A 26573-nucleotide genomic window follows, 5' to 3' on the forward strand; every position below is an offset into this window, starting at 1 on the left:
ACCTGTTGTTGGAGTCTATCATTGTGCTGGCAGAGAGCCTCATTCTCTCTCTGCGTTTCCCGATTGGTCCTGGAGCACTGGGCCAGTCTTTGCTGCAGGAGGGTTATCTCCTGAGCTGTGTCCCTATTTGCCTGCTCCTGTCTTGCCAGAGCCTCCTCCACCCTCCTGGTGTGCTCTAGCAAGTCCTGGTGTTCTTTTTGGAGGTCACCCAGTCCCTGGTGGGCCAGGTGATTTTCTTCCATTTTTCTCCTTAAGTGGCAGACTTCCTGGCCTAAGGTGTCCCTTTCCTGACCAAGAGCTTGAATTTGTGACGCCAGGTCGTCCCTTTGCCTTTGGAAGGCACCAGCTTTCTGGCGCTCCTGATCAAACTCTGCCTGGGTATCCAGGTCTTTCAGGATCAGTTTATTGCTCTCCTCTTTCTCTCGGTCTAGTTGGATTTGCAGGGTGGCTACCTGCTCTGTGCATGCCCTGTTGAAATTGATCTGTTGCTCCAGCTTTTTCTGGCTCTGCAGTAGGGAGTCCAAACTGTCTTGGCGTTCCTTCTGCAAAGCCAGAAATCTGGTATCCTGGTCTGTCTTTTCCTGTTGCAGTATATCCATGTCCTCTTTTATTTTAATGATATACTGCCTACTATCATTTTCTGACTCCTGGCTCCCCTGCAGCCTCTGCTCAGAAGAGACCAGGTCAGATTGGACCTTCTCTAACGCCATCTGTCACTTATTCGCCAGATCTTGGCTTTCAGTACATTTATCCTGCATGTCTCCCATATATAGGTACAGGTATGCCGCTATCCTAACCATCTTGTCTTGTTCATCCTTAGCTTTAGGAGCCATGTATAGTTCACTCAGGGCCACATGTAAGGAACCCTGATCTCTCCATATATCTGACCCTGTTTCCGTGATCTGGGGTGCGATTGCTTGCAACCAGACCGTCTGGTCCTGATGGGTCCACTCACCTCTCACAAATAGCTTATGTAAGAAGTGCTCTCTGGCTATTTTCATGTCTACTAAGGTCGTCATTCTAGAGATTGGTCTCTGTCCTGACTTACAGAAATTAGTATTTTATTTTTGCAAAACGGACCTTTTTCTTAGAGCGTTCCTTTGAGGAGTGCTTTACAGCGTAACACAGCGTGGTGATCCGACCGGATATGTGTATCTGGTCAGCTGGCACACTGTATTAATCTGCACAAGTGATAGATCTAACCCAAACGTCCCGCTCGAGCCCCCAATTTGTAAGAGGATTCAATTCAACACTACAGCTAAGTCAATGCCTAGTCTGGGTAACTGAATGGAAACCCTTATTGAAATATCTTTATGTCCAGTTCATGCGTTCTGGATGACTACCCCTATATAACACCTCTCTTTGAATCCCCCTGACCCCACTGAGCCAAGAAGTAGTTCTGTTTTGCAAGTTAACAGGTTTATTTGATAATTTAAACAATAGATATATATATATATATCACTTTATAATAATTTAATAATTGAATATCACACCTAATCTGAGCAGTAATCAATAATGGATAGTCTGGCACTAGCACACTTCTTTATAATCAATGATGAGTGGTTATAGGATGGATAAGATAGCAACAATACTTTATGGTTTCAAATGGATGCAAGGTGGAATGAAAATGCAGTACAGAAAATACTCGTATGCGTTCAACAAAACAATGTAATCACTTTTCTCTGGCAATCCCCTCCCCCCTTTATGCAATGCAAGGAAATGGAAGGAAAACACACAGTTCTCAGAAATGCAATCAAATGTAATTCAGTTCACCCCAGCAAGCTTACACTACAGAAGTTGGAAACACAGGCCCAAAATGCTTTTATATGTGCTGGCAATGAAGTGAAAAATATGCTAAAATGCTTTTAATTCCCTCTAGGAGGTTCAGGGTGCGTGAAATATACTTGGGATGAGTTCAGGCTCACTCTAGCAATGATTCAGGGATGGTTCTTAAGAGGCAAACGAATTTTTAGCAATGAAAGCAAGAAAACTGCTATTTTCACACGTGGAGAAATTTGCAAATCGCGGTAAATTCGCGAGTGCGTTTTTCGCGATTGCGGCAAAAGTGTATGGAATAGGAATGCGGTTCTAGGTTCGTTGAAAAGCTGAGATTCTAAGCTTTCAGATGAAAGTTAAACCAAGTTCCTAGCCCAAACGGTTACGGAGTTATGAACGATTAAATAAAGGTAGTTTTTTAGATTTGAAATTTTAAAGTTCAAAGTGACAAGTGACAGCTAGCAACTAGAAAATGACAGGTGACAGCTTTACAAATGACAGGTGACAGTTAGGAGGCAGTTCTACTTAGATTAAAATAGATTGAATTATATTATTTTAACTAAGAGATTGGTTCTGCACAGTTCTGCTGGGTATTCACAATATATTTTTGAAATAGAATGGGCCTCGCCACGGATCTGGTCAGGTTTTAGACTGGACTCTGGTCTGGTCTTAGCACTCACAGTGATCTGGGTCAGCTCTCTGGTTCTGCTAACAGTGGTCTGGGTCATCTCTGCTCTCTCTCTGGGTACAGCACTGCTTCTGGATCTTTCTGCACAGCTTTCTCTGGAGATTGATGGATTTGAAATCTGGATCTCTGGATGTGGCATGGTCCGGCAGAGCGCGTTGCAGCAAATGGAATTGAATGTCCCTATCTGTCCTGTCTGTCTGCTTTTATGTGTTTTGAAAATGGGTGTGTGTGCAGCATCACTAGGCTCTACCCCTCTCCACTTGTCATTGGCCACTTCATCCTCTTCCCCTTGATTGGGGGAATGAAATGAAGTGTCATCATGATGAGGTCTGTTTATGGTACAGAGAACCCACCACTGTCAAATTACACACAATCTATATTTTGACCCAAAAGACATATTTGCACAGGTACACATTTGTTTAAAATTACATGCACCCATCACATATCACAGGAGGTATACCCTGTCCAAATCTGCTCTTCCTGGGAGCTTGCATTCAGAAATGGCAACATTTGCACTTTTTAACTGATTTCGTAATATCGGACATTACCCCAAATTTATACACATGTGCGCAAGGAGTATGGACATTACTTGATGAAGTGTCAGATTTTTTAACATGCATACATTTTAAGTAATACCCTCTTAACTGCTAGCTTGCCCCCAGATCATGCCACCGGTTCTAAAAACCTCTTAAAATGTGGGCAGAAAAATCACAAGAATTATGGTATCATTTAAATAATTATGACAAGTCCGTACTATGAGTTATTCATCTTTTTCTACAACCATATTCTGGCTACAGGGGTGTGTCTTTTCAGGTCACATGGTACAGAAACCAGTTTTTCCACTTTCTTCAAGCTCAGCCTCTGTCTCCAGTTTCTCCCCCTCCCAGTTTCTGCCAAGAGGAAGCCATTTTTATTACCCCTGCAATAAACCATCTGCCTGGGCCCTGGAAGGCCCATTGTTCAAGAGGAAGCCATTTATGGCCCCATAATAAAACATTTGCCTGAGTCAGGACAGGGCTTTGTTCAATTTCCTGCAGAGCCCAGGTAATTCAATCAGAGAAGTGTCATATCCCTTTTGGTGGGAGCAGCAAAATGCAGGTCGGCCTGGGAACACAGCTGTTGTGCAAGTCTCAACTCCGGTCGGGGGTAGCTGGTGGGCAGAATTCAGTTCCTTAAGCCAGGCCACAGCTAATGTCAATTTTAGTTACCCAGTTTTCTGCATTCAAATAAAACTAACCATTTTACATATGCAGCTAGAATGCTGATTCTAAGTTTAAAACTATGACATTTAAACAATTGCAACCTATGTGACACTCAAAAGTAGGTCACTCATTTCTTTTAAACATTTAGATTTTTAGTGTCTTTCAGTCCAAATTTACTTAAACTGCTAAAATCCACAACTCAGCCAGTCTCGTTATAAACCTTCAAGTCACTTCAGAATATAACTTTAGATTGTATCCACCTCTCAGTAAGTCTTTCTTTGGCCTGCCTTGGGTTCATCTATTCAGTTTTACACAAAAAAAAAATCTGTTGGTTTTAAAACCCCGGCTTTCTGATAGTGGCGAGTACTGGTACTGCAACCATTTTTGGGATTTAAGAAAATGAATTCCCCACAATTCTAGGTTGCTTTTGGCAATCAGCATTGCCATTCCCAATGGTTTCAGGCTACTGTGTGGGTAGTCCAATGGTGGTTTTAGGCAGTGCCCTTCTGTGCCCATAACATCGGCAAAATGGGTGGCAGCCTATTCTTCATGCACTTCCCTGGGCATTTTCTGGGAAGCTCTGGCCATCATGATGTTTTCCATGTCAGTACTGCACAGTTTTGAGGTAGGGCTTGGATGCGTGGATAAAAACATCCCACACTCAAGACCTTAAAATGAGCCCATTTATTTTCTATGTAGTTTCAGATTCACCAAGCTTTCTCCATTTTCCATGAGATGCCACACAGTTTCTTCCTCAGCAACGACAGGCGAGACTCGAAGTCAACACCGTCTCTGTCAAAAAGCCTTCACTCAACTTCAAAAACTCAGCTAGGGAAAAATCAATACCGGCACGAAGGCTTCCCCTTACTTGTTGAAGAAACATCCCCGTACCCCATTCTCTTTAATCTTTGTATAGAAAAATAGTTTATTCATTCGTACGTGTACCACCAGGAATTTAATCCCCGAGCTCTAGACAAATAATTAAGCATTCTGTGCTTTTGAGGGTCATAATAAAGAAAAAAACGTATGTTTTTTTTAAAAAAAAATGTGTTCACATGCATATTTGTGTGAATGTGTGTATGTGTGTGTGTCTAGGGCAAAGGCTCATTTTTTGAAAACTGAGAGGGACAGGATGCAGAAATTGAGTCAGGATGTGCATATGTTGAGATGAAATTCAGAGCAAATACATTTGTTGAGAATGGTCTTTTTGTGCCACTAACAGTACGAAAAAAATGTTTACTGGGACCATTCTGGCATATATTGTTAAGACCATCGTCATTACAAGGCAACCAGATTTCAAAATTAAAAAGGAACGCCCACAAACATAAAAAATAGGACTAACCCCCTTCCCTGCCCAGTGTACGGTTGCCCACCATCCGTTGCTGGCAATGTGATCACAAAGTAAAAGATAAATCATTTCCAGCACTACTACTTTAAATAAGCTGTCTGCATTCGGCCGTAAATACAACTTGCAAGCATGGGAAAAACAAAAGGAGCTTGTATTGCTATTACAGATCTTGGATACATACTCATTTCCCAGCCAGTAACCGAGGCACAATTAGTAAACGCACTTGGTTGCCGTAAAGGTTGGGAATTCCAGCCCATCCGAGGAATCCCGGATATTGCGTGTGTTCTAAAATTTGCAAAAATATTAAAATGTTTATTTACTTTATGGTTGGTGCATTACATTGTTGGCGATCATCCATTTCCCAATTGGTGCATTACATTGTTGGCGATCATCCATTTCCCAAAACCGGGATAGGTTGTTTACATTTAAAAAAAAAAAAAATCTCGGGACACAGTGTCCAGTTCCCAGACAGTCCCAGCAAAACCATGCCGTCTGGTCACCTCATCTGATTACTTTCTTTGGCTTTGGACACCGAAAGCATTGCTTGGAAGTGTGGCAATGCTGGCCTATATTGTTGAGAAAGACCTACTGTGTTTTCTTTGGGGATAATCAGGTTGAACACCTGTTACAAAATGTTACTATGTGTTGTTTGTGACCTTGCATTTATTGGAGCGTTTCATGTGCACCCTGCACAGCATAGTGTAAATTCTACACTGTTGCCCAATTGTTTGCTGTGAAATGCATGATTTCAACCATTTATTTTAATCAACGTCCAATGGGAAGCACCAGCCAAAACCTTTCTGGATTACCCAGAAAAACATTTACACCAGTCCATTCTACAAACTCACCAATTGCAACTAGACTGCAGTGGTACTGTCGAGTGGGAACCCATGAAGATGGCTAATTGGGTCTTGCCACCCTTCTTTAAACACTTATAGCAAAGACCCGATTTCCCCATATAAAAACAGGATGTTTTTTCTATAGTTCTCCCCCCACTTCTCAAATACTGGATACTCCCCTCCTTTATAGTTTTAACGGGTAATTAGCCGTAAATAAGAGAAGAGAGTGAGCGTAGCAGCTCCTGGACTACCGTTTAACAAAATGAAAGATCTGCTGAAGTAGCACTGTATTGCTTACCTGCACATGTGCTGCAAAAGAAAGCATCGAACGCGGTCCAGACAACCAGGAAAAGAGAAATGATTTATTTTATGGCCACAACAGTTCAGACCCGGGCGCGCTGACATCACAGAGCCGACGTGATGACCGAGCCACTGCGTTAAACAGAGACGCCTGCTTATAAGCATGTTCTGTGATGAACCGAGAGCGTAGACCCACACTCTCGCTTAGCGAACAAGTTCCTCCACCTACAATCTGTTACCGCCGTACTGTGACAGCGCAAAACGCTTTACAGTCATTAAATGGCAACAGTTTCGCGGGATATAGTTGGGAAAAATGAGGTAAACACAAGTTCACAGTGAAATGTGGTTCAATGTATCCCTCCGCCTTGTATTCCTCCGCCTGGCCCCGCCCCAGTGCCGGCCTGGGCGTGCCCTTGCTGCTGTGCCTGTATTGAGAACTGGTTCTACGTTTGGTGTCTGAGCCTCTGGGGCCGTGCATCGGGATAACCCGCACCCAGTGACAGGGTGGGCCTCCGTAGAGCGGCTTCTGTTGAGGTGAGTCCCATGGAGGCAGCGGGCCACTGCATTGACATGATCCACATCTAACAGCCAGTCCAACCTTCTCTAGCCGAAGCTCTTCTCGCAGACACAGGGCTCAGACTCTCGTTTGTTGACGACCCCTGGAAGTGCGAGCAGGGTTATGGGTCACCCTTTGCCGGTAGGCGAGCCGGCTTCCCAGGATTACATACAACACCCCCGGCATTTAATTATCCTCCCCCCTCAAAGTCATGAGGGGTTGGGGGCTGAGCCGCTGCAGCCCTTGCGCTGGTCTGCTTCATCACTTCTAAGCACACACCCCTTGTAACGGATTCTGTTGTTTTCTCCTTAACCAGTGTCCTTTTCTTCAAACTTAACATCTGCATTTCAGTGGGGAACCACCTTTTGAGAACGGTCCCTTCATCAAGGACATTACAAGTGTTGTGGCCACACTGTCGCATCTCCGGGCTTGGATTAAATATTGCAGAAAGTACACTGGTTGTGTCTCTCTGTGCTTCTTCCCAAGCCATATCCTCCCTTGGTTCTGGTTTCATGTTTCCTTATGATCCATCGGTTGGCGTAACTGAGTTAATTCCCTTTTCACGTTGTTCATGATTGATTCTCTGCAGTGCCAACAGTGTTGGAAAGCGTGTCAATGACTGAGTCTACCACGACACGATACAATTTTACATGCCTCGTTTATTCCTCGCCCAGCTTTTGGTACCACAGTTTCTACCCTGCACTTAACATTCATGCGTTTTACAGGAAGCCACAACGCTTAGTTGCATTTTAATTATAGCCGCTGTTCGGTAGGTGTTGCCTCTGTTACGTTTTTTTTTTCATTTGTATTGTAAAGGCCAGTTTTGAGTGTGAAAGGGGATGCACCCGCACAAGCCTGGCGACAAGCCTTAACGGTTGACCTGACCTCCCTGATCGCAGCGTTCTGTCATTTCCGTGGATCCAAGCATCCAAAAGAGGGATTGTAGTTGTGCCAAACCGCGTCACTTTTAAACCCATTGGTGTGGTCAGGTCTGCTTTCAAAGATTAAACTCGTATGGTGGACACATACAGCAAATGAACAAACTATTTTGTAACTAAGGCGTTTGGTTACTTTATCCCAGTTCCACTGAAACATTCAGTGTACGATCCTCGTACTTTATTTTGGACAGCGTTACCTATCTGCTGCTTAAGCTTGGACGAGCTAATGGGTTTCATATTGGGATTGACGACGACCTTATTTATTAGAAGGCACCGAAGTACAGATCTTGGATGGGTTGGACAAAAATATGGTATACTAACAGCAACTAGGAATCCCGGGCGAGTGGCCATTAATGTCTGTCAATCAATTTGGTATGACAAGACGTGAAAGGTTATCTGCTAAAGATTTAGATAATAGCAATGACTTGTAATTTAGGCTAGGTTGTTGGGTTTTACAGTTTGGTGGAATTTAGACGAAGATGTACGGGTAGTAGGTATTTCATTCTTCAACATACCCCGTTGTGTGTTTATAACTTAATCTCTGGTGCGGCGAAAACCTAAGCATTGAACTGGCTATTGCAGTTTAAAATGCTACCGGTTTCTTAGACGGTACAGTTTTAGTACAGTCTGCACGTCCAGGTGGCACATGCCTGTGCACGTTGAAAGGACGTAATAATGGTTCGGTGACAGACGACAGTTCCACTTCTACACTAGCGTCAGACACATGTGTCCCTCTTCCGGGCGTGCGTATTCTCTAAAAAAAACAAACGGTGCTGGCTTTGGTGCCGCACTGACGCTCCCCTTTCTTTCAAATTTGCTCGACCCCTTAGTGGGTCCACAGGTCGTCATGTGCATATGTTTTGCGACGGCCGGAAGCTTTAGCAAACGAGTATGCAACAGCTGTTTCATTGAATGCAGATGGCCTTTGTTTACAAGTGTGCCTTTTTACAAATTGCTTTTTGTGATACGTGACTCTTCTTTTTTTGTATCTCGAAAATGTGCTAACATGTTGGTTGTAGCAGCGAAGAGCAGGCTAGTGAACTGGCAGTGATCGCAGCCCCTTCTGCCTTAATACATACTGTAATTATGATATTACATAAAAGGTGTATATGCAATATCGTGACCATTTGTTAGTTGCTGGGCTAACAGTTTGTGCTTTTTGCAGCTTAGGATAGGCACCCTTCACTCCCCACAATGATCTGGTCCGCACTGTTTCCTCTCCTGGTTGCTTCTAGTTCTTTTGCTTATGAGTTGCACACCTAAACCCTCCCCTGTAAGCTCCCGACTCCCTTGTTTCTCTGCTCCCCTTACCACGTTCTTTCCACTTATGATTGTAAAGCTATGTTGCTTTTCGAAGCTAGGCTCATACTCCCAATACCCTAATAATAATTGACACCTAACACTAGGGGAAGGGAGCGGTGGCCCCAGCATCTAGGCTAGGTGGGGTACCCATCTGGTTGAACCTGTGCATTTTTTTTGGCAAAAACACTTTGCACCTGTAGGTGCCCACTCCCAACATCACCAATAGGACTCAGAATAATGGACACATCCCAGTAGGGGCATCCAGAGAACTGCTGCCTTGAGAGCGCTCTGGCAAACATACAGATACAATACATTTTAAAGGGTTACAGCATCATCAGGGACGTTTTCTATACAGTCTACAAGTTGCATTTGGATTGGTGAGGGGAATGAGTCTGAGTATGGTGCTTTAGGGGCTGGCTCCACGAGATTGGCTGGTGGCTTGGCGGGATGTCGGGTATTACGTGGTTACGCTGGGCTGGTCTGTGCAAGGCGAAGGTCGGGTTGGGTCCAGGAGAGGTGGCTGGTACTGGCTAATCTACGCACTATCACAAGACATACAGTAAATAATGACCACTACTACACCCTTTGGTATCAAGAGAGGCCTTTTCCCTTTCGCTTTCCTCCAATCCCACACCTCTCCTCTCTTCCTCCCCAATTGCAAATTGTTCCACATGCTGTTTTTCTGGTTTGAATCATGTATGTTTTATCGCTTCTATGTTCTAAGTTCCATGTTTGATGTTTCTGGTTGTTTTGGTGTAAAGCGCTATATAAATAATAAAATAAAGAATACAAATAAATTGTACACATGTATTTTACAGTATCTCGCTTCAGATCCTTGACGAGGTGACGGGTGTGGAGATCTTGCCCTCCAGGTGACATGTGGGGGGGGGATTAATAGCTGTCTGGTCTGGCACATCAGAGCAGGAGGGGGTGAGATGACACATGTTAGTTTAGGACAGAATATATAATGACAGGAGTTTGGTTTTATTGGGGTCACTTTAGGGTGGTCAGCAAGGGAGGCTCACACTTCTGCTACATTCAAAGAAAAGCTTTGGAGGGGCACAGGGTTGAACAGGCAGTACATTTCCAACAGTGGGGGTGAGAGGTGCAGGAGCGTGTTTATTTAGATAGATGGACCACAAGTCATGATTCGGCCCGGTCACGCACTTAGCAGTGATCTCAGAGGAAGGATGAAATGAATACTGTTTGCTTGCAACAATTCTCACCAGAGCATTCGTGAGAAACGGGCTTGGGAGGCACAGGCGCGGGAGGAAAAAGGTGGGGGCTGTCGGTGCTCACTGTGCGCAGCGCTGCTGAGGGGAGAAAAGGCTTCACAGTTACCAGAATGCGGCCTAGTCCAAAGATGGAGTCAGGGGTATACAAAATGGAGTCCAAATGTGTCTTGCACTAATCCCCTCCCCCTGTATGTGCCAGGGGTTTATCCACTGAGGCCACAGAAGGGCAAGGAATGCGTCCCTCCACTAGTGTAAGAGCAGGTGGTCCCTTTCGCGTACAATGTATTGGGGCGGGGGGGCAAAACCAACCCCCTCCTTCCTTACACTCCCCCCTTTCGTTACATTTAAAGTAACAAATTTTGTAGTATTATTAGCATTCCTGTAGTGCACCGCCTCATCCCAAGCAGGTGATCTTTTATTGGCATCCACGCCCTACAAACAACTCGTAAACTGTGACCCCTTCTAACATATTCATCAGGGGTGCATGTCATGTATATGTCCCTATCCAGATCCACCCATAATTCCTTATACAATTCCAACTCTTATACCGCGGTCATAAGATATTTAGGGATGCTTGGTTCCCGGTCTGCATTTGCACATCCTTCATAGTTTGCACCTTGTCGGTTTGCCCATCGTCACCATCATTGCAGAACTAAGCATTGATTTTACGCAATATCGAACCCCTACCTGGCACGCACACACACACACAATCAGTAACATGAAAACTATAATTGGAACAAGTATTTTCATGACCACTCCCAACCAGGGAGGGATCCAGTCCAAAATGTTGTCGAACCAGTTGCTTGGTTGGATTCCCCCCCTTCTTTCTTCATTCTTTCACCAAGGTTGTGCACTGCAGATATCACGTGTGATAAAGTTCCGTTGTCAACATCCGCAGAATGTACAACATACACTCCCGATTTTTTGGCAAACAACGCCGTTCCAGGACGTACCGGTTTTGCATGGTCATCAACCGCAGGGCTTGGAGTTCCACTTTAATCACGTTGAATCCCTCTTCTGTGTCGTTTCGCCAGCAGAATCCACTCCCAGCGGATGATTTGCAGCCATTTGGCACTCGCTCGCGCATTGATACTTGGCACAAGGGAGGCAAAGAAGGTTTCTGCTGTGTGTTGGTCAGGAATTTCTGCCAGGAGGTCTGAGGACTTGTTGGAGATATAGTTTGACGATCGCCTTTTGCGGGACACTCTTTCCTGCAACCTATCTTCTGACAGGATGTCGTATGTGGGTTTGCTGGGGTGGTGAAGACGTTTTGAGTGGCACCCTTTGCCCCTGGACATGGCTTTCCGGGATCCCCATCAGGGGCGAATGCAGTGTGGTCATGGTGCAAGTACCTCTCCATGACGGTGGGAGGTGCAGGTACGCTTGTTTGCCACGTACCCAGTAAGTGTCCATCAATGCTGACGTGCCTTTCTTCATGTCTGGGAGTATGAGTGTTTTGTTGCAGTGTTTGAGTGCATAGTCGCCTTCCCTTCTCCGTGAAAGCAAAGTTTGTGCTATATTTCTCGCTGTATCTTGATTGGTTTTCCAAGGGCTGTCACCCCGTTCAGTTTGGCCATGTGTTGGGTCCACGTTGGAGTGCATGTTCGTTCGACCCATTGAAATTTTTCTTCTGACAGTCCTCACAACGCTTCTGCTTTACACGTTATTGTCTCTTCTTGCCATTTGTTTTCAGCTAACATTGTCCCTCTGATGAAGAAGAATGTCTCCTTCATGCAGAGTACTGCTTGAGGATTGCTATTGCATGTTTTCTCCTGCTGCAGCATATGTACTGTTACGGTGTGTGCCTGGAATGTATTCGGAATCCTACAAAGGGCTAGATGAACGAGACACTGGGCATCCGACAAAGGCGTTTCTTGGCGTATGAGAACTTTGGGCATTCCAGAGGCATGGGGTATCGAAGAGCAGACGTAACAACTTTCGTTGGTCGCCTGTTTAGCCATGACAATCATATCTGAATACCATTTATTGGTTTGGTCAGGGTGGCGGGGGTATTTTACAGCATCTAATCCCAGGCCATGGTACACATCGTACCTCTTGCGTTCGCCCCCCCCCCTTTCTGTCTTTTATTCCCCACTAAATCATTATATACTTTTTTTCACCCTCTAATATCGTATAGGAAAAATGTCTGTCCATGTTTCATCATTGTGTTCACTATCACTCTGCCAAGACTGTGAGGTTGGATACGTTTTTGGGGTTGAAGCATGGGGCTTAAAGTGCATATTCTCGCCATCTGAGGTAGGTTCCCTGGTTGCGTGCATATGGCGATACCACTACATCAAACATTGGATTGTCAACATTATAGTAATTTTATACTTCGTCAACACCCTAACTCATAGCAGCAAATGTAAGGGTTGGGGTTTTGACAGTTCAGTTTTTGTGCAGAATGGTGATATTAACATTTGTCCAGGCATTGTGGGCCCATATTACTTTAAACCCATTCCAAATGAGGCTCGATCCACCTTGTATTAATTTCACCCCGTTATCCCCCCCCTCTTTTATATCACCCAATATAGAAGTGAGGCTCCAGTATAACCCTAGACAAAACAACATTACAGAGAAAACAATGGGGACAAAATATAACCCACACTCGTAATTGTAAGCTCTAGTAGCACTAACTTCTTCGCTATTGCTATCTACATTTATAGTGTCCTTAGTGAGGGCCTCCTTTCCGCCATGCTTCGACCTGAAGGGGTGCTATGAATGGGTTAAGTACACACAGATAAACAATATACTATGGTGTATCTCCTCAACAGGCAATTTATTTGAGGACCAACAGTTATTCGGAAAGAGAGGTAGGGAAAAAGTGAGAGAGGGAGAGAGAGAAAATAGGGAAGGAGTGCAAGAGAGAGAGAGGTATAGAGATAGTATCTTGCAGTTCATGTAGAATCATTTTTGTTTACTTCTCATTTTCACATGTATTTTATAATACTGTACATGGTCACAGAATTATGCACCCATATATTATTTTTCTACCTTTTACTTATGGTACTGCACTTTCCCTTTCTTGTGGCTATTCCCCATGGGGTGCTGTGCTTTTCTTACATCAGAGAGGTGTATCCAATATTTCAGGCCCTTCACCTTCACAGCAGAAGGTGTGCAAAATACTACTTCATAAGGGATCTTGGAGAGTTCCATCTTCGCACGAAACTATGCACATATACACTTTCACCAGGCATTGACTGCAGCGTCGCACTGTCTGCTGCTGGGGTGTTTGTGTCTGTTTTACTTTCTCGCGTGAATGGGGCGCTATTTGTTTGGCTATACTTCGCACAACTTGTGTCAGTTGGGTGAGATAGTCTTTAAACTCGTCCCCCAGCACTGTAGCAGCTCTGAGTGTCCGACGCCCGCCTCACTGGAGATGGTGGCGTTTGAATGCGCCTTCCCGTCACTCTCTCGTGCGGGGACAAATGATGGTCCTTACTAGGCTGCATTCTGAGTTGAAACAGTGCTAGGGGCAGGCAATACGCCCATTTCTTTTTTAGGGTGTGACACAATTTGGGGAGTCTGCTCTTGAGGAGGCCGTTTATCTTCTAGACCTCCCGTTAGCCTGCAGGTGGTAAATAGAACACAGTTTGTGTTTCACACCTAGCAATGATGTCACTTCCTTGAAAAGGTCATTTACAAAATGAGTGCCATTGTCTGAGCGTATCACGTCACAAATTCCCCACCTAGGGAACACCTCCCTCACCAGGAACTTTGCTGCGCATTTTGCATCTGGGTGCACACAAGGTCCTGCTTCTACCCAACGTGACAAGGGGCACACCACCACAATGAGATACCTTGCTCCGTTGCACCTCTCGCCCATGTCGGCATAGTCAATGTGCAACTCTCAGAATGGTTCTATTGGGCGCAGCAGTTTTCCCTGCAGCGTTCTAAGGGTCATCCCCGAACTGTATGTTTGACATGTTATGCATTCTATTATTAATTTACAAGGTGTTCTTGGAGGCTTGGAACAAACCATTCCTCTTGGATATCCGCTGCTATGTGTTGCTTGTTAATATGTGCAGGGAAATGAAGCAATTGGAAGGCCACATGCAAGAAATCCATTGGCATCACCACTTTTCCTTCTTGACGTCAGAGGTCTGTGGGTTACTGCTTGCATCCCCTCTTTACCCATATTTCCTGTTCCTCTATTGGGGCGCGCTTCTGTAATTCTATTTGCATTATTGGCGTGGAGTTGTACCCCTCTTCCTTATCGTTTTGTGTGTTTGATTTTACTACATATTCTACTGCCTGGGGAGCGTTAAAGTACGCTGCGTCGTTCCTAGAGAGATGGCGTCTGTTATTTGTGTTGCCTGGCATTTCACCAAAGCGAGCACTGATAGCTCAGCCAATCCTTCAATAAGGTCATTCAACAACTGTGCGTGCTGTACTGGGGATCCATCCACTCTCCTGAATCCTCTTCTTCGCTATCGTGACAGGCCGGAGTGCACTGTCGTTGTCACCTATGCCGAGTCAGAGTATATTGTTACTGTGCATCCTTTGGCTGTGTAATGCTTCAATTAAGGCTATTAATTCTGCTGCCTGTACAGAAAAATGGGAAGGGAGACGTTTCTGCGCACTATCGCCTGGTATTCCCTTCTACTCTCACTACTGCTGCCCCTACGTGTTTTTCTCCTGTCTCAGGATCAATGGACGCTGATCTGTCCACGAAGTACCTCACCTCATTCTAGGGCATTTTCACTGCCTTTGGGAATATCGTCACCTTCCCCCCTCATATGTGGTGCAGTCGTGAGCTTGCATGTCTTCTACTGTTCACGGTTCTGTGATGAACGTGGCTGGGTTTACAGTTTTACAGCGTACAATGTGTATGTTTGGGCTTTAGATTATTATTTCATATGCGGTGGGTCTCTCCGTGGTTAGGTTGGACTTTGATCTTTCGAGTATGACAAAGAGTGTTCGACAAATAGCGTCACTGAACCTCGCATTACTATAGTGGCGCTTTTCTCTATTGCGCAGGTCGCTGTTGCGAGGGCTTGTTCGCATGCGGAGTGCCCTTGCATTTCAGAGTCCAATGTGCCGCTGTAATAGGCCAATGACTTGTGGCCTAGTGATGTTTTTTGTGTAAGTACAGCTGTCATTAGCATGCCATTGCAGTGGGAGAACTGGTAAAATTCCCAAACGTAATCTGGTGTTGCTATGACTGGTGCTGTTGCGATAATGTCTTTTAATTTAAGGTACTGTGTGATCATCTCCTGTGTCCATTTTATGGGGGCACTTTCCTTTTGGGCCTCTTTCAGTGCCTGGAGAAGGGGGGTGTGTGTATGCTGCATAATAGAGTATCCACGCGCAGCAATAGTTGCATATGCCGAGGAATTTCTGCATCTCTTTTACAGTTTTGGGTATTAATGTTGCCTGTATAGCTGCTGCTCTGTCTGGGATTATTCTCTTACCGTCCCTGAATATTATCTGCCCCAGATACAACACTTCTGCCATGCAGTACTGTAATCCCCCCTCCCCCTGTCTGTCTACTTTGTTCCCCTTTGTTGCTAGTAAATTCAACAAGTCTGCTCTACATTGCTCCTCGCTTTCAATGCACACTAAAAGGTTGTCTACATATTGAATGATTGTGCTCTTTACACCAATGTTGCCGAGGTCTTCGTGCAAAATTCTGTTAATAACCCTGGAGCTCTCGCAATAACCCTGGCGCAATCTGCAATGTTCGTATCTTTTTTTTCCCCCCAGGGTGAATGCCGCTAGGTATTGGCAACTGGGGTCGAGTGGCACTGAGGAAAAAAGCATTCTTCAAGTCCACCACTGTAAAGCACGTGGCCTCTTTTGGAACACTGCACAAAATGGAGACGGGATTTTGTACTAGGGGGAACTCTTATGTATAATGTAATTAAGTGGGCATAAGGCCTGTATCATCCTCCAAGCCCGCCCTTCACTTTTTTGATCGGATAGATAGCCGTGTTGCACGGTGAATTTGATGGCACGATAATGGCATGTTGTAGTAGTGCATTTATCTTCTTCTTTTATACCATCCTCTGCTTTCCTGGACAGAGGGTATTGCTTTACTCTGGGCGGCACTGCACCGGGTTTTATTATTTTTATGGGCGTTACTTCCTGCAAGAGTCCTATTTCGTGTGGCCCTGTTGTCCATAAATTCGGCAGTATCTGTTTCATGTTTTCATAAAGAAATTAAGGTGGTGCACGGACACTGGCCATGAGGGGGTTATTTACTTCTCTATTTTGATTTGGCAGGGCATACAAATTTCCCCATCAGTGTCACTGTTGGTAAAACAGCTCTGAGTCAGTAAGATCTCATAGCGCTATGTTCGGGTCTATGCACAACACTGTTCTCCACATCTATGTGTGTCCAGTCCTATTGCCACAATATGTTTAGCTGGTACTTGCACCCCTTCTAGGTCAATCGAGAGGATGGTATCCGGCACAATTTCTGAGCTGACCACTGGGCGAAAAATAAAATCAGATGGTACTTGCCATTCTTTTCGTGTTATTTCAGACACCACTCTAGCTAGTACCTGTATCCCATAAATGAGCATGTCAACATTCGTGGGCACTCCCCTTACTGCTACTTCATTTGTCATGGTACTTATCATTAGAATTGCTCTTAGTGGACATACCACTGGAGTGGAGCACACTATCCCTTGCTCTGTAAAGGAGATTGTCATATTAAGTTTACTGAGGAGGTCCATCCCTGGCAAATTTTATTTTCGTGGTATAACGGGGGTGCCTGCACCGTTTTTCCTCCCTCCATATCCAAATCCTTTGTGTAGGAAACCTTCAAAATTGCCCCAGAGAATCTCTGCGTTTCCACATTTTTACCCGACCACGGAAACCAGCCTTCCATGAGGCACAATTTTTCCGCTCCTGAGTCAACCATAAAGATGAACTGCTTGTTTCCTATCTCCACCCCCACCAGTGGTTCCTCGTCTGGACATAGGGTAGTCGATAGGACTGGACACGCACGTGCTCTCTGTGGGCTGTCCTAGTCTGGGTAGGTATTTGTTCCCGGGACAGAGAAAACCTTGTCCCCGATCATTGCTGTTCCACGGAACAGCACAGGCGCACCATTCGCAGAAGTAGTGAAAACATTTGTTTGGGTGTTCTCCAAGGTATTTTGACGTTCTAATTGTGGTTGCATGCCTTGTTGCGGTGCTGTTGGCCCTTGCTGGATTTGTTGTGTCCTTGTGAGTTGACCACCCATTGGTAATCTGTAAAGGCTGCCCGGGTGAGGGTGGCCAAATTGCTGCTCATTTCCCGGTCGTTAGGTCCCTTGGTAATATCCCATTGGTTGGGCACGGCATTCCCTTGAAAAATGTTCCAACAGGTCCACTGGCCCTCTCCCCGAGGCCCTTGTCCTCCAAACCCACCTCTCTGTCCTCTGTACCCACCTCGTCCTCTTCCAGGCCTTCCCTGCCATTGTGATCCCTCGTATTTCTCCTCGACAGCCCATTGTCCCTGTCCGTTTGTGGACCATGTTGCTGCCATCCTTGCCAATGAAACTCCTGACCCCTTCTCCCTGTCTTTCAGTATGCAGGGCCGCTGTTACCATGGTGACCTTCACCAGCTTATTTTGTACCCGATTGGCCTAGTCTGCCAACCTCCTCTGTGCAATTTCTGTTTCTCTTTCTTTGATCCTCCTACAATGGTGTACTAATATGCTCAGAAATTCAGGCCATCCTTTGTCTTCTATCCCAGCAATGTTATCTAGGGCCTTCTGTACCTCCTTTGCGAGGCCTCTCTTGATGATAAAGTAAAAAAGGGAGGTTTACTTGTCCCAAGCAGTGCCCGTCTTCGATCTCCACAGGTCCTGCCCCCGGAGAATGTACTGCACAGCCTCTTCCTCATCCCCCATGGTGCATTGCATCACCGAATGTAAATCTGGGGTGTCGGGGAAGGTTCTCCGCAGTGCATCCCATACTTGAGCCCTTGCATTATTAAATGCTGACATGCTGACCCATCATGACGGTCACAATTTATCATCTCCTTCACCCACACCCCGTCTGCCTGGACTCCCACAGCAGACTAGCAAACTCTATGTACCCTATAGCCAGCGGGACCCCGGTGGTATGCTTCTCCAAAGCAAATATCCACATCCCCGCTCCTCCCGAAAGTGGGGGCAATGGCTTCAACAAATCATTCTTGTCCATATGTGCCCATGGTATGTAATGGGGACTCCCTGCTCACTTGTGAATGAGGGGCATTTGCAACTTCATTTTGCTCCCTTTCTTACTTAACTTTACTCCTTTCGCTTTACTCAACGACATGTTTCCCAATCTACTTCGGAGCCCCCCGCCACCTTTCTCGCACCACCCCCTCTTCCGGCTCTTCTTGTAAAGGTAGTGTCATTCCTGCCGCTGCCACGCCTACCTCATATTCGTCTAGAGCACTCCACACTTCATCTATTTGTCTGTCAGATACTACATTTCCTTGCTCCTCACTTGCTTGGCTACTTTCTTGCCCCACTTGTACTATCTTTATGGGGGTATTGTTAAGGTGGAGGAAAAACTCCCCCGATTTCCACTCATCTTCTAACCGGCTAGATGGGTTCCTGGACGGGAGTGGTGGTGGTGGTGGTGTTGGCCCGCCCGCCGAGACGGACGGCGGCTCCCCTCCCCCGGGCAACATTTGTCCCCTGTCACATAGTGCTCTCAATCGTGTGAGTTCCATTTGTGTGGTAGCGAGTTGTCTTTCTAAATCATTAGTTGGGCATGCAAGGTTTACTGGTGGGGCGCACGTGGGACCGTACAACCCTCTAGGGTTATAGGGAGGTGTGGCTGTCGCTGCGAGAGCAGAGGGTGTGTTTGGCGCAGGCGAATAAGATGGGTCACTGTACCCCGCAGCAGGCCTAGTTAACAGTGGGTAAAGCCTAGTGAGCTCTTTGTCCCCCGTTTTCATCACTTTTTCCCCTCATCCACTTCTTCCCCCAGCCCCCCTTATTACTCCTGCTGGGGCCGTTGCCGGTTTGGACAGCGCTTCCTTGTCTGTACCACTCACAGGGGATGTTTCTTCAAACATCCTCCAGAGATCTAACACTTCTCATCTATTTTGAAGTTGCCTTCCCCGGTACTTTGCTAACAAGTGGGTTGTCACAAGATCTAATATTCTTTTGTTGAGCGACCCCCCCCCCCCCCGTTCTTTTGGCCACACTTGGGATGATCCCTCACCCTTTATCGCAGTGGGCAACTGGTCATGGTACTTTTGGATTTTCTCGCTGTACAGGGGGAGGTGCTGGCAAATATGGGCTAAGGGTGTATCTTACCACCACCTTTCTTGGATCACACTATCATATTCTTCTCCCCGCTCCCCTTCCCTGAGCCCCTTATGGGCTGACCTCTAGAAGAGTTATGCACACAAGAAAAAGAATTTGCTAATATCTCCATTAAGTCTGTTCATTACACAAGAAGTTTTTTCTATTTTATCTCCACTTGTTTCCTGCACTGGTTGAGACAACGCTATGCGGTGCGGTGCCGCCTTCCACCCCCTTTTGGAGCTAGGTTCCTATACTCTTCCCCTATTCCGTTACTTCTATATTCACAACTCAGGAAGTCCTTCAAGAGATCTTCGCCCTTTGGGGGAATCCCTCAAGTGGATCTGTTTGCGACCAGTGTCAACAGGAAGTGTGAACTGTACAGCTCAAGGCAATTTCCTCCGAGAGGGGCTCTAGGTGACACATTCCATGTGGACTGGGAATTTCCACTCCTATACGCGTTTCCTCCAGTCCCCGTGATTACTCGGGTAATCAGGAGGCTGAGAAAGTTCAGGAAATCCATAATCCTAATTTCCCCGGATTGGGCCAGGAGGACGTGTTACCCAGACCTTCTGGAAATGTCCTTATGCCCTCCAATACGTCTTCCACAAAGAGGATCTTCTCTCGCAAGAGGAAGGTTGAGTTCTCCATCCAGAGCTCAAGACACTCACCCTTCACGCATGGTTTCTGAGATGCTGAGATATAGGGATTGGGACCTCCTGGATGACATAATGAAGATTTTGCTTTCGGCCAGAAGGCCAGCAACAAAATCCTTGTACCAATGCCGTTGGAAAAAGTTCAGTAACTGGTGCAGGGATAAGAATGTGGATCCACTCTTATGTAATACTCCAAGTACCCGGAAGTGCCCCTTTGCCTGTAACTCTGCTCACTGTTGTTCCTTGGCTGTGGATTCCAGACCAGAGAATAATTGAGAGACTTAAAAGCACTTGGACTGTTTGTTTATTTATTTGATAATGCGCACCAAGCCTTTAGGCAGCTGGGCGCAGCAGTACAAGATGTCTCGAAGCTTAATTACAGTGCCTACCAAAGGCTGGTACATGCATGTAAGTACAATGTAAACTACAGTATATACGGTATAACAGACTTGTCCATATTACTGGATTAAGTTGTTTCCTTTTTTTTTTTTTTTTTGGAAGTTGACATTGATTTTTACCTTATTTCATTTCACTCAATTTCTAGTTGCCTGAAGGGTTTTTCTGTGCGGCAACCAAGCCACGCCGTTTCAGGAGGCAAGGCTACAAAAATAGCCCCTCGCGCGCACACCACGGGAAGTACCCGGAGGTGCCCTTTTGCCTTGTCGGCGAGAAGCTACGGGTAACTGTAGGCTCATTAATTAGTAAATCCCGAGTCTAAAATGATGGTTCAGACTCTTAAAACTGGTATGCCCTCCAGACTCGCACCTTTTTCTCAGAATGAGAGCTCAGTTTTCTTGCCACGGACTTCGAACCAAGAATATTCCACACCTATTGGAGGGAGAGGCAAAGGGTGTGGGCTTGCGAATGCTGATATCCGTATGTTCTGTAATGGCTCCTTATCAGCTCATAGAGCCAAAAAAGCGTTGGATGAGGCATCTGCCATCAGTGCTATAGTGGTTGAGAGTGGTAAGCAATCTATTTTTGAGTCTGCTTCTGTTCCCTCACAATGTTCGTTGCCAGTATCTATCCTGTTGGACCGCCCTGTATCTATGCGTTCTGCGCAGTCACATTTGAATAATCTGTCTATAATGGACACAGCCATCTGAGATGGTTTGGAACCTGCAGCAAAAAAATCAGCAATTGCGCAATGTCCTCCTCAGCTCAAAAGCGACGTTGCCATCATAGATTTGGATCCTAATGACTCTGTTTCTGGCAAGTGTTTATCTGATAAACTCTCATGCTCACCGGTCATGTTTTCCGAGGTTTCACATAACGCTATCAAGTCTGTTAGTGTGTCTGTGCACCCTCAATCATGCAGCCTTTGTATCTATACGCATAATGCTAGTGTACCTTTGCATGCTCGCAACAGTGATACACAGGTTGATGTAACATTATTAGCAATGAACTCGGCTCTTCAAGCTCTGGGTAATCTATACAATGTGCTTTATCGTAGGTTTTTGGCTCAGGAGGAAACACTAAACAAAATCTTGTCTTTTCAAATAGAGGAGGGCAATATGAACAGGCGATTTCTAAACCCAATCGTGCAACCCAAACCAAAACTCCAGAAAAATCAGCTGACCCCTAAGCATCGGGGGGGAAAGTGGTGGCAAAACAATTCTTCAAAACCATTTCCTTGCCCAGCAAAAATAAAGCCTTAGCTTCTCAAGCCATTAGGAAAAAAATCTACATTTCTAAACCCGGCGAAGCTAAAAAAAAAAAAAAAAAAGAAAATGGTCTAAGTTTGCTCAGCGCAGGCTTTAATAACCCCCCTTAGATGATCTAGTGAGCTGGTGCTCATGGAATCCGCCCATTTGAATGGCACTCAGGTTTGTCAGAAAAAGGAGTTTGGAGGGAAGTGACGAATGACAAGCTGAAGCACAGAGCTGAGATTCGGAGGGCAGTCGACTCATATATGGCTGCCCATGTACCGCCCCATTTAGAAATGGGTACACATCCAACTGCTTTGACTGTGGATGTAAGCTCAGTCGCTAAGTCATATGATGGAAAACCTAATGTAAACAAGGTGGCTGACACTTGTCCCTCCTCGAAAGACGCAACATCTCCAGTTAAGTTGACTCTTGGTGCTCGGGGAAATCATGTTGGTAGCAAGGAAGGTGCTCTTGCTGCTTCTTTGCGTCCATCTGAGGCACAATCTGGCTCATGCCTTCAGCCAAAGCACCTTAATTCAACAATTGACCATTCACAGCTCTCTGGAGCCATTTTAACCTTAATTGAAAATGCTCTAGAGAACATAAAGCATGTGGTCTCTGAAAGAGAAATGACAGCTAGGATTGAGAACTCCAAGAAGTTGCTGGTGAAAAAGGAAAACTTGGGTGCAAGAAAACGGCCTGCTTTATGCTCTTTAATTCTAAAATGCAGACCTTCTCGTTGTACCCAATTTGAGCGGTGATGGCAATATTCTGACAGTCAGATGTTAGAGGATATTGTGTCTTCCGATTTATCATTGGTTGAATTCATTGACAAGCGCAATTTGAATGCTGTAATATTGTGGATGCAATCAAGGGTGGTTCAAAATGTGATTTGGCAAGCGAAAGGATCATTACATAACTTGGGTTTCAAGTTATGCACTGAAGATGGAGGAATTGTCGAACAGTTCAGTGAGATGGGTCAAGCTCTAACCCTAAAAACCCAACCTCTAGAAACTAAAGAGGCAAAGTAGTCTCAGCCTGTGGCTAAATCATGCTCTTGTGAGTGTACTGTAAAGCAAAATTAACTAGTCTCTCTTGCCTCCCAGCATAAGATTTCGCTCATGAGTTGGAACTCAAGAGGTTTCAAACCATTCTTAAACAATGACCAAATAACACACACCCCCGCTTTTGGAATGGCCATGAGGTACACCTAAATCCTGCACCCAAAGCTGCCATTGGAAGACCAGCTTCCGGCCTCTTGAGTGATGTAAAAATCGAGTCGGGTATGTCTTTTAGGTTTTGGGCTGCCCTGAACAAGTTCATGTTTTTGATTAAAGTAACGTGCATGAGGGTTACTTATGCAATTCTTAATATATATTGGAACACAGCTGGCATTTCCGATGAGTGTTTTCTTTTAGGGATTTGAACAGTTTACTAGACATGGTATTTGAAGATCAGAGTATCACATATTTCTTCTTGGCCGGTCCCTTGAACCTAAACTGCTTCAAGAAAAAGGGCAAGCGATACAGTGAGAGGCTCATGCGCTGGAATTGTCCAGTGAAACACAGAAACATATATATGTTTTGAATGGCACATTTTCATCAGATATACCACCTGCTCCTACCTGGCACAAAGGCAATACTTCCTCGATAATTGATTATGTTTACGTAAATATGGCATTTTGGTCAGTAATGCTAGCATTTCACATCACCTCCAACCATGTGAGCGATCACAATATTTATTTATTTTTTTAATTTGTTTTTTTATTGACAATATACATATAAGGTAGGGTGTAAAAGCCAACCCAACCAGCAAAACCATTCGAATAAAACAAATCGTCAATTACATTTTCTATTTTATACATTAACTCCCTTCCCCATTTCCCCCCTCCCATCCCCCCAATAAATCAACATGCCAAGTCTTGAGGTGTTGCAAACTATTGAAACTAAGGGGAGAACACTTGCATACCACATGATAAGAGTACCACTTGAGACAGTGGGGTCCAACAGAAAGTCAATTGAACAGGAAACATCACGGGTCCTTGGGGGTTGTGAAATCGCGTACCACATCGGAGCAGCTCAGTATTCATTCTACAAACGCATGGTAATACAATCATCATGGAGAAGAACTGCTGTCCATTCCTGCACAAAATCAGTCATAGTATCGTTTGTTATTGCAGTAAGTTTTTTTCATACACAAAAATCGACCTCCGTTTACAGAGCCATTCCTCCTTGGAAGGGGCCAAGGCGCTCTTCCATTTTTGGGCGAGAGCCAGCCTCCCCGCTCGCAGCATGGCACCAATGACCTTGGGGAAAACATTTGATTCTGTCTCCTGCATGGGAGTGCCCAGTAGAATTTCCAACGGTTGCAAGGATGGGCTAAACCCCTCGATGTCCTTAATCCAGCTGAGTAGTTCCGACCAGTAAACCTGTATGACCGGGCAACCCCACCACATGTGAAACCAGGTTCCCCGTTGGTGACAACCCCTACGGCAAAAGGGGGACACATCTCTAAACATCTTAGACAACAGGGCCAGGGGGCGATGCCACGAGTGGAGGATTTTAAAGCTATGTTCCATGGCAGCGGTATACAGAGATCCCGTAAAGATGCTTTTAAAGACAGTCCTCCAAGTGTGGTCATCCAATGTCATGCCCAGCCTTTGTTCCCATATGTTTTTGAAGGGTTGTCTACCCTCTAGGTCCGCCGTTATCAAAACACTATAAAACTTAGACAAGGAACCCTTTCGAGTTGTACTTTTGGCCAGGATATTTTCAAAAGGAGTGAGGGGGCGTCTAAGCTGGTCGGCCCATCGAGGGTGGGTCAAAATCCCCTTCAAGCGTAGGTATTCAAAGACCGTGGGGGGTCTATCAACCAATGCCTCAATCAAGTTATCATACTCTATGAAGCACTCTTCACTTGAGAGCTGAGAGACCCTCCCCAAGCCCATGTCTGACCAGGCCTGAGTGTCTCGGAAGCCCGTAGAGCCCAGGTCAATGGGGAGCCCCCAGAGCGAGGACAAGGGGGAGGGCCAAGAAGACAGCCGTTTATTAGCTTTATTGGGCTTCCATACTGCCCACAGGGCTGCCAGGGTGGGATGTGTTCTGAGCTGAGAGGGGAGAGCTTTGGGGGGGTGTGACTGTCCTCAACATACATCCGATATGTTCCCATGTCATCCCTCATATGCTCCAACATCACCCGGAGCTGGGCTGCTTTATAATAGAGCCGGAAGTCGGGGAGACAAAAACCACCATAAAGCTTTGGGAGGGTCAGGGTGGAGGTTTTAACTCTTGGCCTCTTGCCGTTCCAAATGAATTGGAGGACACAGGACTGAAGCACCTCAAAAAAGGTCTCGGGTATCACAATGGGAAGCGCTGCGAAGAGGTAGAGGAGGCGGGGCAAGATATTCATCTTCGCCGTGACCATGCGCCCAAGCCAGGAAAGCGTGAGGGGTGCCCACCGTCTGAGGTCGCTGCTAACCTGAGCTAGGATCCCCGAGAAATTACACTGGTATAGTTGGGATAGATCACTGGGGATGGTGGTGCCCAGGTACCTAGTGAACTCCCTTTCTATTCTAACCCCCAGAATGTCGGCGTCACCTCCGATGTCTCGATCCCCCAGACCCATGGGCATGATGCTTGATTTGGACGCGTTTATCTTCAGCCCGGAAAAGGAGCCGAAGTTGTGCACAAGATCAAATAACCGGGATAGGGAGTCTTGAATGTATGTAAGGTAGCCCAGAATATCGTCTGCAAATAAGGAGAGTTTAAAGTCGCAATCGCCACACCGTATTCCTGTGATTTCCGGGTCGTTCCTAACCGCTTTGGCCAGGGGCTCCATTGCCAACGCATACAATAGGGGCGACAGGGGACATCCCTGGCGGGTGCCTCTAGAAAGGGAAAAGGGCTCTGAAGTGCCTCCATTGACCCGTACTCTTGCCAAGGGGCCATTATATAGTGCTGCGACCCACCTACAAAAGTTGTCTCCCAGACCCATTTTTCGGAGAACCCTGCCCATGTAAGGCCACTACACGGTCAAAGGCCTTTTCTGAGTCTAGCGAGAGGAGGTACTCCTCCACCCCTTGTCTAGATGCCTCGTGCATAAGGTCGAGAGTTTTTCTTATATTATCTGATCCCTGGCGGCCCGGGATGAAGCCCAGTTGATCACCATGTACTAGGGTAGGGAGGAGTTTTGCTAGCCTATTCGCTAGGAGCTTGGCCAATATTTTAACATCGGTGTTAAGGAGGGATACGGGGCGATATGATTGGCAATAGGAGGGATCCTTGCCTTCTTTAGGCAGGACTACGATTAAGGCAGACATCATCGTGGGTGGGAGGGTGCCTTGATCCAGTGCAGCAGTGGACCTATAGGTCTTATAGAACTTAACTGTAAAACCGTCATCCCCCGGGGCAGTGCCGCTCTTTAAAGAGGATATGGTATCTATTACTTCTTCCGGGGAAATGGGATGCTCGAGAGAATCAGCCTTGTCGGGGAGAAGGCCCGGGATTGGAAGGGAGTCCAGGAAGCTGTCAACGTCATTCCCATCCCCCGTATATTCCGAACAATACAATTTTTCGTAGTATAGCCTGAATTGTTCCGCTATCTTACTATCCCTCACGAATCGAATTCACCCTCCTACTGTTCCTAAGTTCACGAAGTCTTCAGGCCAATATCTCATCCGCCTTTTCCCCCTTTTCCATGTATTTCTGTTTCAGAAACGAGACCTTCCTTTCCGTTTGTCCCACCATGTGGTCTGCCAATTTAGAACGCAACCTCTGCAGCTCCTCCCACTTCCCGGGAAACATCTGTTTTCAACTGCCCCCCCCCCTCCACCGAGATCCGGTTGCCG

The 26573-nt window shown here is 45.9% G+C and overlaps 2 protein-coding genes across 7 annotated transcripts in view; one reads left to right on the forward strand and one right to left on the reverse strand.

Moving 5' to 3' along the window:
- YAE1 (YAE1 maturation factor of ABCE1) overlaps positions 1-6351 on the reverse strand; it is a 284754-nt gene extending 278403 nt beyond the window's left edge. The window contains exon 1 of one of the 5 annotated variants that reach the window (XM_069613289.1): positions 6152-6351. The gene's annotated coding sequence lies outside the window, so the exon portion shown is untranslated. The remainder of the gene's footprint in view (positions 1-6151) is intronic. The other 4 variants (XM_069613287.1, XM_069613291.1, XM_069613290.1 and 1 more) reach the window with 4 other exon arrangements.
- Positions 6352-6456: 105 nt separating this feature from the next.
- Positions 6457-26573, forward strand: part of RALA (RAS like proto-oncogene A) — a 334245-nt gene continuing 314128 nt past the window's right edge. Inside the window, exon 1 of one of the 2 annotated variants that reach the window (XM_069613286.1) lies at positions 6457-6687. The gene's annotated coding sequence lies outside the window, so the exon portion shown is untranslated. The remainder of the gene's footprint in view (positions 6688-26573) is intronic. The other variant, XM_069613285.1, reaches the window with a different exon arrangement.

This window comes from Ambystoma mexicanum, chromosome 5p (assembly GCF_040938575.1).
Source record: "Ambystoma mexicanum isolate Mex_15411 chromosome 5p, UKY_AmexF1_1, whole genome shotgun sequence".
NCBI classification, from domain to species: Eukaryota; Metazoa; Chordata; class Amphibia; order Caudata; family Ambystomatidae; genus Ambystoma; species Ambystoma mexicanum.